The following is a 10,147-nucleotide window of genomic DNA, read 5'->3' on the forward strand; positions in this document are numbered from 1 at the left end:
TCTAGAAAGCCGTCAGCCACCCTGATTGAAGATATCCCGTGCACCGTCTCCGGACGGGTATACCCATAATCCATATGCACACGTTGCGCCTCCAGAAGCAGGAACGACCACTCTTGGATCCAATGAGTAGCCGTACGGATAACCCGTAGAAAATGAGCAGTACCTTTTTTTTGTTAAAAATCATATCATTTATACTACTCCACAAAGACCACACTATAGACAAGTTCCAACTCGAATTCGTGCCTTAGTATCTTTATCTACCCCACCGAACAAGTTCGCACAATTAATTGGTGGGGCAATATTAAAAGTAAAATGTATCACTCTCCAAACAAGACGAGGAAAGGGACATTCAAAAGACAAATGGTTGATCAACTCTTCATGGTCACAAAAAACACATTTATTACGATCATTCCAATTACATTTTGATAGATTATCTTTTGTAAGGATACCATTTCTATGTAGGAACCACATGAAGATCTTAATCTTTAGTGGCACTTTTAACTTCCAAATCTACTTTTAAACATAGATGAGTGTCTATTCATTAAGTCAGCATACATTGATTTAACAGAGAAAACTCTTGAGGTAGTAAGTTTCCAAACAAAATTGTCTTCATCGGCATTTAAATTAGAAAGTTTCCAAACAAAATTGTCTTCCTCGGCATTTAAATTGACGAAAATGATACGATGAACTAAATGCAACCAAGCTGTCCATCTAAGTTTAGAAAGTATCTGTGAGGATTATTTGCTAACACATCGGCTACTAAAACATTCCTTCAGCACACGATAGTCTACAACGAGGAATATTGATCTAACAAAGGGGTTTTCCCCAACCAAGTGTCTTCCGGAAACCTGGTGGATTGACCATTTCCTACAACGAAAGATCCTCTCTCAAAGAAATATTTCTTAACTCTCATAAGCCCATTCCAGAATTGTGAATCTAAGGGTCTCACCGTCATTTGTGATAGGGTTTTGTTAGTCAAATACTTATTTTTCAATAGTTCCGGCCAAACTCCCTCCACATTAAGAAAACATCTATTTTTAATATCTAGTATGTCAATTCCCAACCCCTTGATCTTTGGGTCGGCAAACAATATCTAGCATACATTACGGTTTAGATCCTTCAGTTGTAGCTCACACTCATTATCCTTAATTGTGCTCGTTCTGATGTGCAGAAAACACAAAAGAGGGGTCTAGCATGCTAAAAAGAACGCAACCGAGAAGAGTAGTTGAAGCCTAGCACGCTGCAAAGAAGGCCATCGAGAAGGTCTTCTAGCTAAGCTGCTGAGCCCTGACACTCATGGCGAAATCCAACCTCTGGATCGCCAAGGCCGTGAACATGTCCTGCTCGTAGAGAAAGATGTGGCGAAGCACGTGCGTTCTGCACCCGTATCCCCACCATCCGTTTCCCCCTCTTTCCCTCAAGATTTGTGCAGTGGGACGGTGGCATGTGAGTGCTAAGTGCATGTGTCCAAAACTTTTATGCTGCCTCTCTCTCTCTTGTGTACAGAGAATCTTAGAGCCATCTTTCTCCTTCAAAAAAGTCAAACACTCTCTCATGCACTGTGCATGTGCAGCCCTCTCATTATCTTCTCTCTACAAACTCTCTGCTCTCTCTCCTTCATCCCCTCTCAAAAGAAGCATGCAGCACTCTCTCTGATCCAACTCTCCTCTCTCTCCTTCACTCTCTCTCAAAAGTTGCATGCATCACATGTTTTACTAACCAAAAAAGAAAGATGGTGGTGCGCACCTGCTCCAAAAAAACCGGTCTCCTGCTCCTGTCGGAACCTTGTCTGAAGGACCGTCCTGTACTAGAAGGTTTTTTGTATCTTGTTTTTTTCATTGTTTGTGTGAGGCTACTTTACCTCCCTCCTCAGGTGTAATTGTGGTGCCGTGAAGCATATTGAAGATTTGGGAACGACAATAATTTTCATGTGTATAAAATATAAATGATAGTTGGCTAGATAGATGGCGATTTTGACATTCTCTATGTTACAATGTGTACCACACACGTTTGAAAGAGACAAAGAAAAAAAGATGTAATCAAATCCAATCCAATCTAAAGGCATGTAACAGAGAATATTGTTGCACCTGGTAGCACTAAATTGTGAAAATAAATCCTTGTTTGTGAGAAGATGTACCTGGTAGCACTAAATTGTGAATCAAAGAAACAACTTAATGGGGTGAATATTGTTGACTACTTACTCCTTTAACAAACAAGTGTACTTCTACCTTTTATCCCAAGTCAAATATCTTAAAGTTTGACCAATTTTATAGAAATAAGTAATACTACTATATATGTCCATAAAAGGATGTATCAATTTTTTTAAAAAATATGCATATATCTAGAAGTGTTTTAGTGTGTAGATACATGCAAATTTAGACAAAATTGAGACATCTTTTTATAGACAGATTGAGTTATGGTTATGACACCAATTTATTATCACTAGGCCCGTCTTGAAATGTAGTTTCATAATTTAATATCATATATTTTGCTACTCTTATTAATAAAAAATGGTATTTTTTTTATTATAATAAGAGCTTTAAGTAAACTTATTTGAGGACATGGGAAGTATACAGGATGCAAAAGAAATGATGGCCGAATTGTGGCTCTCTCTTACGGCCTAAGGGTGGGAACAAATCTTGATTTTTAAGGAAAATCTCTGGTACCTCCCTCCCCTCGGCATGCAAAGAGCTCTCCCTCCTCTCAATGAGGCTAGAAAAACAAGCCATCCAAGATAAATAGACTCAAATTGATGATGCAGTTTCAGAAATGCCCTCCCGCCCGACTCTCTCTATCGCTTGAAATTCAAACTTCTTTGTCCCCGTGACACTACCTCTATGACTATAAGTACAAGACCATCGCCACCAACCATGTGCGGGCTTGTGCGTGTGACTGACTTAGACTTGATTAGAGAGGAGAGAAGAGAAGAGGAGAAGACACTTTGATATGGATGGTATATGTTGTGTTTTTGTCGAATATTATGTACGTGTTGGGTTACATTTGGACTTTGAGTTGTAATAGGCATGTATAGGATACGTGTAGTGTTAGAGTCGGATATTGGTAGCTTGGGTATCCCATATAATGAGGCGGACACCACATGTTGTAACCTATGACGACTTGATAGCAGCAGGAGTGCAAAGGGAACCAGTGGCTTGTGCTGTCGCCCAATGCAGGCAAGTGTTGCTGTATCAAAGGTGGGAGCGCCCTGCGGAGTAGGTGAGTTTGGCGAATTGCGTTAACAAATCCCGGTATCATCATCGTGATGTGATTTCTTGGTTCCTCGGCAGATCGACTATGCGCCTACGATGATGAAAAAGTAGTATCAGAGCATCCTAGAGTGTGTCATGAAGGATCATGTGCCAAAAGGCATCAAGCAAATGCATTGTGGTGCTAGGCGACACGATGTGGAGCATGGTTGCAGTCGACTAGGTTTGACTGGGTCGGACTGGACTGTATATAGAAGACGGTGAGTATCGGTGACGATGACATAGGAACGTGATGGCTAATGGTGTCAGAATTCTGTGGCGTGGAAACACGTGGGGGCATGCATGAGGGGTGCGTGATTCGACATGGGATGGCACGGGGTTGATTCAAGATGATGCGCACATTGGACCTTGAAGTCAATGGGGTGTGGGTGGACTGACCATTGATACGTCTCCGACGTATCGATAATTTCTTGTGTTCCATGCCACATTATTGATGATATCTACATGTTTTATGCACACTTTATGTCATATTTGTGCATTTTCTGGAACTAACCTATTAACAAGATGCCGAAGTGCCAGTTCCTGTTTTCTGCTGTTTTTGGTTTCAGAAATCCTAGTAACGAAATATTCTCGGAATCGGACAAAATCAACGCCCAAGTTCCTATTTTCACCGGAAGCATCCAGAACACCCGGGAAGGACCAGAGGGGGGCACTGGGCCCCCAGACCATAGGCCGGCGCGGCCCTGGCCCTGGCCGCGCTGCCCTATGGTGTCGTCGCCCCTTCGACCCTCCTGCGCCGCCTCTTCGCCTATATAAAGCCCCTGGATCGAAAACCCTGATACGTTCGACGAAAACCACAGAAACCTTCCAGAGCCGCCGCCATCGCGACGCCAAGATCTGGGGGACAGGATCTCTGTTCCGGCACGCTGCCGGAGCGGGGAAGTGCCCCCGGAAGGCTTCTCCATCGACACCGCTGCCATCTCCACCGCCATCTTCATCACCGTTGCTGCTCCCATGAGGAGGGAGTAGTTCTCCATCGAGGCTCGGGGCTGTACCGGTAGCTATGTGGTTCATCTCTCCCATGTACCTCAATACAATAATCTCATGAGCTGCTTTACATGATTAAGATTCATATGTGTTTGTATCACAATTTATCTATGTGCTACTCTAGCAATGTTATTAAAGTAGTTTTATTCCTCCTGCACGTGTGTAAAGGTGACAGTGTGTGCACCGTGTTAGTACTTGGTTTATGCTATGATCATGATCTCTTGTAGATTGCGAAGTTAACTATTGCTATGATAATATTGATGTGATCTATTCCTCCTACATATGCATGAAGGTGACAGTGTGCATGCTATGTTAGTACTTGGTTTAGTCTTTTGATCTATCTTACACTAACGGTTATTAAAATATGAGCATTATTGTGGAGCTTGTTAACTCCGGCATTGAGGGTTCGTGTAATCCTACGCAATGTGTTCATCATCCAACAAAAGTGTAGAGTATGCATTTATCTGTTCTGTTATGTGATCAATGTTGAGAGTGTCCAGTAGTGAAAGTGTAATCCCTAGGCCTTGTTCCTAAATACTGCTATCGCTGCTTGTTTACTGTTTTACTGCGTTACTACTGCTGCAATACTACCACCATCAACTACACGCCAGCAAGCTATTTTCTGGCATCGCTACTGCTTATTTATACCACCTGTATTTCACTATCTCTTCGCCGAACTAGTGCACCTATTAGGTGTGTTGGGGACACAAGAGACTTCTTGCTTTGTGGTTGCAGGGTTGCATGAGAGGGATATCTTTGACCTCTTCCTCCCTGAGTTCGATAAACCTTGGGTATCCACTTAAGGGAAAACTTGCTGCTGTTCTACAAACCTCTGCTCTTGGAGGCCCAACACTGTCTACAGGAAAGGAGGGGGAACGTAGACATCAAGCTATTTTCTGGCGCCGTTGCCGGGGAGGAAAGGTAAAAGGTACTCACACTCCGGATCTCGGCTACTAAGCTATTTCCCGGCGCTGTAAGTACTCAAAGCTATTTCCTTTAGATCCTGCAATTGCAACTTTTTGTTTCTTGTTTACACTAGTTTGGCATAATGGACAAGAATGATCTACTTATTCTATTTCCTGATTTAAAACATGGATTGTTTGATGCGAAAATTAAAAAACCTATGGAATCTTATTTGCATGCTGGTAGTAATATTAGTATGAACGCTTTGAACACCATTGTTGATAATAATATAGAAAGTTCTAAGCTTGGGGAAGCTGGTTTTCATGATCTTTTTAGTCCCCCAAGCATTGAGGAGAAAATTTTCTTTGATGATACTTTGCCTCCTATATATGATGATTACAATGATAGTAGTCTTTTGTTGCCACCTGTTATGGAGGATAAATTTGATTATGATTACAATATGCCTCCTATATTTGATAGCTACTTTGTTGAATTTGCTCCCACTACAACTAATAAAATTGACTATGCTTATGTTGGGAGTAGTAATAATTTTATGCATGAGACTCATGATAAGAATGCTTTATGTGATACTTATATTCTTGAGTTTGCTCATGATGCTACTGAAAGTTATTATGAGAGAGGAAAATATGGTTGTAGAAATTTTCATGTTACTAAAACACCTCTCTATGTGCTGAAATTTTTGAAGCTATACTTGTTTTATCTTTCTATGCTTGTTACTTTGCTCTTCATGAACTTGTTTATTTACAAGATTCCTTTTCATAGGAAGCATGTTAGGCTTAAATGTGTTTTGAATTTGCCTCTTGAAGCTCTCTTTTGCTTCAAATACTATTTTTTGCGAGTGCATCATCAAAACTGCTGAGCCCATCTTAATGGCTATAAAGAAAAGAACTTCTTGGGAGATAACCCATGTGTTATTTTGCTACAGTACTTTGTTTTATATTTGTGTCTTGGAAGTTGTTTACTACTGTAGCAACCTCTCCTTATCTTAGTTTTGTGTTTTGTTGTGCCAAGTGAAGCCTCTAATCGAAGGTTGATACTAGATTTGGATTTCTGCGCAGAAACAAATTTCTATCTGTAACGAATCTGGGCTGTTTTCTCTGTAGAAAAATCAGAAAAATATGCCAATTTACGTGCGTGTTCCTCAGATATGTACGCAACTTTCATTAGTTTTGAGTTTTCTGATCTGAGCAACGGAAGTATTTATTAGAAATTCGTCTTTACGGACTGTTCTGTTTTGACAGATTCTGCCTTTTATTTCGCATTGCTTCTTTCGCTGTGTTGGGTGGATTTCTTTGTTCCATTACCTTCCAGTAGCTTTGAGCAATGTCCAGAAGTGTTAAGAATGATTGTGTCACCTCTGAACATGTGAGTTTTTGATTTATGTACTAACCCCTCTAATGAAGTTTATGAGAAGTTTGGTGTGAAGGAAGTTTTCAAGGGTCAAGAGAGGAGGATGATATACTATGATCAAGAAGAGTGAAAGCTCTAAGCTTGGGGATGCCCCGGTGGTTCACCCCTGCATATATCAAGAAGACTCAAGCGTCTAAGCTTGGGGATGCCCAAGGCATCCCCTTCTTCATCGACAAATTATCAGGTTCCTTCTCTTGAAACTATATTTTTATTCCATCACATCTTATGTGCTTTGCTTGGAGCGTCGGTTTGTTTTTGTTTTTTGTTTTGTTTGAATAAAATGGATCCTAGCATTCACTTTATGGGAGAGAGACACGCTCCGCTGTAGCATATGGACAAGTATGTCCTTAGTTTCTACTCATAGTATTCATGGCGAAGTTTCTTCTTCGTTAAATTGTTATATGGTTGGAATTGGAAAATGATACATGTAGTAATTGCTAAAATGTCTTGGGTAATGTGATACTTGGCAATTGTTGTGCTCATGTTTAAGCTCTTGCATCATATACTTTGCACCCATTAATGAAGAAATACATAGAGCATGCTAAAATTTGGTTTGCATATTTGGTTTCTCTAAGGTCTAGATAATTTCTAGTATTGAGTTTGAACAACAAGGAAGACGGTGTAGAGTCTTATAATGTTTACAATATGTCTTTTATGTGAGTTTTGCTGCACCGGTTCATCCTTGTGTTTGTTTCAAATAACCTTGCTAGCCTAAACCTTGTATCGAGAGGGAATACTTCTCATGCATCCAAATACTTGAGCCAACCACTATGCCATTTGTGTCCACCATACCTACCTACTACATGGTATTTCTCCGCCATTCCAAAGTAAATTGCTTGAGTGCTACCTTTAAACAATTCAAAATTTATCACCTCTGATTTGTGTCAATGTTTTATAGCTCATGAGGAAGTATGTGGTGTTTATCTTTCAATCTTGTTGGGCAACTTTCACCAATGGACTAGTGGCTTCATCCGCTTATCCAATAATTTTGCAAAAAGAGCTAGCAATGGGATTCCCAGTCCCAAATTAATTAACAAAAATAGACACTCCTCCATGGTATGTGATTGTTGGACGGCACCCGAAGGATTCGGTTAGCCATGGCTTGTGTAAGCAAAGGTTGGGAGGAGTGTCATCATAATAAAACTAAAATAAAAAGGCACTCCTTCATGGTATGAGATTGTTGGCAGGCACCCGAGGATTCGGTTAGCCATGGTTTGTGAAAGAAAGGTTGGAAGGAGTGCCATCCAAAAATAAAATAAAATGGGAGCCGCTCTTTGAAGGTTTGTCTGGCAAGGGGGTTAGAGTACCCGCTACCATTCGTTGACAACAACATACACCTCTCAAAACTTTATTTTTATGCTCTCTTTATGTTTTCAAAATCAAAGCTCTAGCACAAATATAGCAATCGATGCTTTTCCTCTATGGAGGACCATTCTTTTACTTTCATTGTTGAGTCAGTTCACCTATTTCTCTCCACCTCAAGAAGCAAACACTTGTGTGAACTGTGCATTGATTCTTACATACTTGCTTATTGCACTTATTATATTACTCTATGTTGACAATATCTATGAGATATACATGTTATGAGTTGAAAGCAACCGCTGAAACTTAATCTTCCTTTGTGTTGCTTCAATGCCTTTACTTTGAATTATTGCTTTATGAGTTAACTCTTATGCAAGACTTATTGATGCTTGTCTTGAAGTGCTATTCATGAAAAGTCTTTGCTTTATGATTCACTTGTTTACTCATGTCATATACATTGTTTTGATCGCTGCATTCACTACATATGCTTTACAAATAGTATGATCAAGGTTATGATGGCATGTCACTCCAGAAATTATCTGTGTTATCGTTTTACCTGCTCGGGACGAGCAGAACTAAGCTTGGGGATGCTGATACGTCTCCGACGTATCGATAATTTCTTGTGTTCCATGCCACATTATTGATGATATCTACATGTTTTATGCACACTTTATGTCATATTTGTGCATTTTCTGGAACTAACCTATTAACAAGATGCCGAAGTGCCAGTTCCTGTTTTCTGTTTTTGGTTTCAGAAATCCTAGTAACGAAATATTCTCGGAATCGGACGAAATCAACGCCCAAGTTCCTATTTTCACCGGAAGCATCCAGAACACCCGGGAAGGACCAGAGGGGGGGCACTGGGCCCCCAGACCATAGGCCGGCGCGGCCCAGGCCCTGGCCACGCCGCCCTATGGTGTCGTCGCCCCTTCGACCCTCCTGCGCCGCCTCTTCGCCTATATAAAGCCCCTGGATCGAAAACCCTGATACGTTCGACGAAAACCACAGAAACCTTCCAGAGCCGCCGCCATCGCGACGCCAAGATCTGGGGGACAGGATCTCTGTTCCGGCACGCTGCCAAGTGCCCCCGGAAGGCTTCTCCATCGACACCGCTGCCATCTCCACCGCCATCTTCATCACCGCTGCTGCTCCCATGAGGAGGGAGTAGTTCTCCATCGAGGCTCGGGGCTGTACCGGTAGCTATGTGGTTCATCTCTCCCATGTACCTCAATACAATAATCTCATGAGCTGCTTTACATGATTGAGATTCATATGTGTTTGTATCACAATTTATCTATGTGCTACTCTAGCAATGTTATTAAAGTAGTTTTATTCCTCCTGCACGTGTGTAAAGGTGACAGTGTGTGCACCGTGTTAGTACTTGGTTTATGCTATGATCATGATCTCTTGTAGATTGCGAAGTTAACTATTGCTATGATAATATTGATGTGATCTATTCCTCCTACATATGCATGAAGGTGACAGTGTGCATGCTATGTTAGTACTTGGTTTAGTCTTTTGATCTATCTTACACTAAAGGTTATTAAAATATGAGCATTATTGTGGAGCTTGTTAACTCCGGCATTGAGGGTTCGTGTAATCCTACGCAATGTGTTCATCATCCAACAAAAGTGTAGAGTATGCATTTATCTGTTCTGTTATGTGATCAATGTTGAGAGTGTCCACTAGTGAAAGTGTAATCCCTAGGCCTTGTTCCTAAATACTGCTATCGCTGCTTGTTTCTTGTTTCTTTGCGTTACTACTGCTGCAATACTACCACCATCAACTACACGCCAGCAAGCTATTTTCTGGCATCGCTACTGCTTATTTATACCACCTGTATTTCACTATCTCTTCGCCGAACTAGTGCACCTATTAGGTGTGTTGGGGACACAAGATACTTCTTGCTTTGTGGTTGCAGGGTTGCATGAGAGGGATATCTTTGACCTCTTCCTCCCTGAGTTCGATAAACCTTGGGTATCCACTTAAGGGAAAACTTGCTGCTGTTCTACAAACCTCTGCTCTTGGAGGCCCAACACTGTCTACAGGAAAGGAGGGGGAACGTAGACATCAATCATCCATGGAGTCATGTTGAAGGTGGAGCTTGAGTCTGACTAAAGATTTCACTTGTGCCGATAGAGGGGCTATGGCGTAAGAATGCATAGAGTCAAAGCCTAGTCAGCGGGAAGGCACGAAGCACGTGGTTCGGGCTGGAGCTCAGTTGTCAGAAGGGATGAGTGGAACTTGGCATCGGTCGG

Source organism: Lolium perenne, chromosome 3 (genome assembly GCF_019359855.2).
Source record: "Lolium perenne isolate Kyuss_39 chromosome 3, Kyuss_2.0, whole genome shotgun sequence".
Classification (NCBI taxonomy): Eukaryota; Viridiplantae; Streptophyta; class Magnoliopsida; order Poales; family Poaceae; genus Lolium; species Lolium perenne.